At 43.4% G+C, this 4,701-nt stretch overlaps 1 pseudogene; it reads right to left on the minus strand.

Moving 5' to 3' along the window:
- Window positions 1-3,480: 3,480 nt before the first annotated feature.
- On the minus strand, window positions 3,481-4,362 carry LOC125437125 (annotated as a pseudogene).
- Between the last annotated feature and the right edge of the window lie 339 nt (window positions 4,363-4,701).

Genomic DNA, 4,701 nt, shown 5'->3' on the forward strand with positions numbered 1-4,701 from the left:
CTTCCTATTGAGAAAGTATGCTTACAATTGCAGCCCAGGTGAGTAGAGTTGCCAGATTCCTGCCAGGGCCTAGAGATTCTAAAGTATTACAATTGCTCTCCAGACTAGAGAGATTAGTTCCTTTGGAGGAAATAACTGCTTTGGAGGGTAGAGTCTGTAGTAGTAATACCCTGCTAAGATCCCTTCCCATCCTAAACCCTGTCTTCAGGGGCGTAATGAGGCAGCCCTGGGCAAACTGTAGCCCTGGGCAAAACCTGAGTTGGATGCCCCCCCCCTCCATTGGCGGCCACTCCACCACGACCAATTTTTTTTCACCAGGACATTGGTGCCTGCAGGGGGTGCATTTTTAGACATATCAGCACCAAAATTTCAGCATATCATCAGGATACTGTTCTTATGCTACTCTTCAAGTCTGGTGAGGTTTGGTTCAAGGAGTCCAAAGTTATGGACTCCCAAAGGGGGTGCCCCATCCCCCATTGTTTCCAATGGGAGCTAATAGGAGATGGGGGCTACAGTTTTGAGGGTCCATAACTTTGGCCCCCCTGAACCAAACTGCACCAAACCTGGGGGTATCATCAGGGCAGTCTCCTGATGAGACCCTGAAAGTTTTGAGACTGTGCCTTCAGAAATGTCCCCCCGCCCAGCCTGCAACCCCCATGGACAGCAATACAGAAAACTCAACGCAGAACAACGATTCTTGGGCAAATTTCTGGGATGTTCCTGCAGGGGGCGCATTTTTGGATGTATCAGCACCAAAAATTCAGGGTATCATCTGGAAACTGTCCTTATGGTACCCCCAAAGTTTGGTGCAGTTTGGTTTTAGGGGGTCCAAAGTTATGGACCCTCAAAGGGGGTGCCCCATCCCACATTCTTTGCTAAGGAGATGGGGGCTACCCTTTGAGGGTCCATAACTTTGTACCCCCTGCACCAAACTTGGGGGGTGCCATTATCTCCAGATGATACCCTGAAATTTTGGTGCCGATACATCAAAAATGCACCCCCTGCAGGAACATCCTAGAAATTTGCCCAAGAATCTTTGTTCTGCATTGAGTTTTCTGTATTGCTGTCAATGGGGGTTGCAGGCTGTGGGGGGCACATTTCTGAAGGCACAGTCTCAAAACTTTCAGGGTCTCATCAGGAGACAGCCCTAATGATAACTTTGGCCCCAAGTTTGGTGCAGTTTGGTTCAGGGGGGCCAAAGTTATGGAGCCTCAAAACTGTAACCCCTTTTCCTATTAGCTCCCATTGGAAACAATGGGGGATAGGGGCACCCCTTTTGGGGGTCCATAACTTTGGACTCCCTGAACCAAACCTCACCAAACTTGGAGGGTAGCATAAGAACAGTCTCCTGATGATACCCTGAGAGTTCGGTGCCGCTAGCCTAAAAACTGCTCCCCCTGCAGGCTGAAAATGGAAAACCACTAAAATACCCAAAAACAAACCCAGCATTTTGATGCCCCCCACAAGGTGATGCCCTGGGCAGCTGCCCACCTTGCCCAATGGGCATTACGCCAGTGCCTGTCTTACTCAGACTACATCCTCAAATCTGCAGGAATTTCCCAACTCAGCATTTTAAAGTAAACCCAGCATTGTAAAGTAAAGCATTTGACTTCCTGTTGTTGCTTTCTTGATCCATTGTGACATTTTTAAAAATTTACTAGTTACATTTTTAAAAATGTAACTTCAGCTATAAAGAATTATTATTTCCTTCATTTTACCCTTCTGTAAATATTTTTCTTGATAGATTTTGCAACAGGGTTCATACCTTTTTTGCTTAAATTTGTCAGCTAAGCTTACTGTGCCAGTTAAAGATTTTGTCAATTTTTTGGCCAAGGGCATGACTGCTTAAAAGCCTGGTTGGGTTAACTGAAAATTAAGCACATCCCCCCCCCCCCAGCCCTTTTAGTTAGCATATACATTTGTATTCTTTTAACTATATATTCAAATATTCTTGTGCATATAACACTATCACTACCTTATAAAAATACAAGGTCTACAGTAATGGTTGTGGGATGTATTTTCCAAGGCTAAAGAGCTTGAACAAGGACATGTGGGTGGTCTGCATGCAGCAGCTTATTTCTTCCCATGCACAGTATTATACTGAAGTCACGTAGCTTCTTTTCAAATGTGTTTCTTCCTTTAATTCAGAGGAGTGGGTAGTTTTGAATTTGCACCAGTTTATATTCACAGGGCCTCTCCCTTTCAGTGAATGCTTGCACTTGACACATAGCAGATGTGGTCCTGTCATGTCTACTAAAATGTTTGAAAATAACAATGATAGTAAATGTATGGCAGCAACAGAGTGGAGTAATTGTTTTTCCCCAGTATGTGTTTACCAAACTTTCTCAAGCCATTTATGGAGGGATACTTCTACATCCTAGGTGAAATCTGAAGCTATAGTTACAATGCCTGGAAAAAACCACTGGGCCATGGTACAAATCAAAACGCATTTTTGTCTGAATTAGGGTGCATGTTTATCTATTTCAGTAAGTCTTTTTATTTTTTATTCTTGTTTTGTTCCAATTGAAAGAACAAAACGCTGTCCTGTTTTATAAAAACATTTTGCAATCCCGGTCAGCCAGGTACTTCAAAATCATCATATTCATGACAAACTGGGGAAGGGGCTTTGGTTGGCACAGCATTATCTTTGGCCAAGGTTTTTCCTCTCTTCTATCATTGCTCACTCAGTCAATGGGGAAGGGAAATGGGGGGTTCAAAAAAGCAAAATGTATCACCTATCCCTATGACTGGCATTTGTCCCATAGGAATCCTTCAAATTCTGGTTTAGTTGTTAAAAAGGTGTTTTTATACAGGCTGAAGCTTGTAAAAGTTATTTGCAAAACAACTATGTGATTCTGCCCCCCCCCCCCTACTTGAAGTAACACTTTAAAAACAGAGCCAGAGTCCAAGCTGACCCTGCTCTTTAAAAAGAAAATCTGCAAAACAGCAGTGGTTGTGGTAAAAAGAATGGATTGTCACTGCCATCCTTCTCAGGATGTCTATAACAAAAGGCAAGGGTACACTTCAATTTCAGAAGGGCCCAACTCTGTTGTGCTTTCCCTGGGATCCAAATATGAAGAAATGTGGAAGTAAGAAAACCTGGTCATGTGACATCTCCAGGCTTTTCACAATGTGTTCTGAGCTACCAAGGCACTAAATGTGTTTACACTTGAAAACATTTTCTTAAAATCCCTTTAGAAAAAAAGACATATTTGTGAAAACTATAGAAAAACTTTAAAAGCTATGGTAAGGATAATCCAGAAGACCCTACAACATTCAGTTGCTATGTTTTTATGCTGAGATGTGTAATTCTTAGGGCTCAGAATGAAGAGGCTGGTGCTGACCACTGCGAAAGTCTTTCCAGATGATTCTTCCCAGTTTCCAAATAAGAGCAAACACCATGGCACGCTTCCTTTTCACAGGGATCCAAGGTACATCCAAACTGAAGGCAGCAAGCAAGCTGGCTGGCCTTGCTGAGTTGAAGCAGCCATCCTTCATGTGGAGTGCCCATCTCCGTGTCTGGGAAGGTCAGGGAAGCTGCAAGAGATGTCCTGAATCATCCGCTGCAGCTTCCTCTGCAGCTTCCTCACTTTCCCACCAGTGAAGCCTAATACACTCCCACCAAATGCGGCTGCAATTCCTGCTACCTTGAAACCTGTGATTAGTCCAGTCAGGCCCTCCACAATGCTACCAATGAGCAGGGCAGTCAGCTTATACTTATCAGCCTTTCCCAGACTTCTATTTCCCTCTTGCACTTCTGCAGTGGCAGTGTTGATGTGGTCTTCAATCCTGTTGACTTTCTCCTGCTGGGAATTAACTAGCACAGAGAAGTTAGTTACTAGATTGTCCAGTTAAACAAGTCCTTTTCCACAGTTCCCACAATTCAGTAGCAGTTTGATCCTGGGGGTTTTCAGGGAGTGGAGAAGACAGCTGGCGAAAATTCTGAGAAATGACTTACATTTCAGGGTCATGAAATGTTTCTAATGACAATTGAGACGATGCCTGTTTGTTCAACTGTCTTTTATATTCTTTAGCAGACTCTAAATGGAGCTGCAGAAATTCCTGCATGGCAGACAAGACCTCCTCTTTCACCAGGTTGAGCAATCTTTGCAGAGCCTGCAGATCTTTCTTCCAGACCCACAAACAAAGTTTCTCCATCTCTCTGATATTTGCTTGCTGTTCCTGCTCCGTACATCCTGCATTGATGTGCTTTTTCATGCAATGGTTCCCACAGACTACACCTCTGGTACTTCTCAATATTTATTTGATGCTTCCATAGTCTCTCCTGATCTGTTGAAACGGCAACTTCTGAACAGCGGACTCAAGGTGACACAGATTAAGCTTTTCCTCCTCTTCAGACATCTTCAAGCTTTTCCAGTTGAGGCAGGGCTAGCAATTCAATAAGCCTCAAATCATCTATGTAGATGGTTTTTCAAAGAGTACAATGAATAAATGGAAGTATTTTCCTGTGGATCTGAACTGACATCTCTAGCCCTCTCAGAAAGATCAGCGCTGGTAGAATTAACATTGCTGAGCATCTGTTATGCATCAATCTGCTTGATGGGCTCAATTTGTGCTATTAGTAGTGATGGGATTCAAATAATTTAACAACTGGTTGTTTGTGGTGCGAACCTGCTGAATCCCACCACTGGCTATTAGGGCCAATGTACTAAGAAAGACTATGTATTCAAATTGTGGATT

Source organism: Sphaerodactylus townsendi, linkage group LG07, assembly GCF_021028975.2.
Source record: "Sphaerodactylus townsendi isolate TG3544 linkage group LG07, MPM_Stown_v2.3, whole genome shotgun sequence".
Lineage (NCBI taxonomy): Eukaryota > Metazoa > Chordata > Lepidosauria > Squamata > Sphaerodactylidae > Sphaerodactylus > Sphaerodactylus townsendi.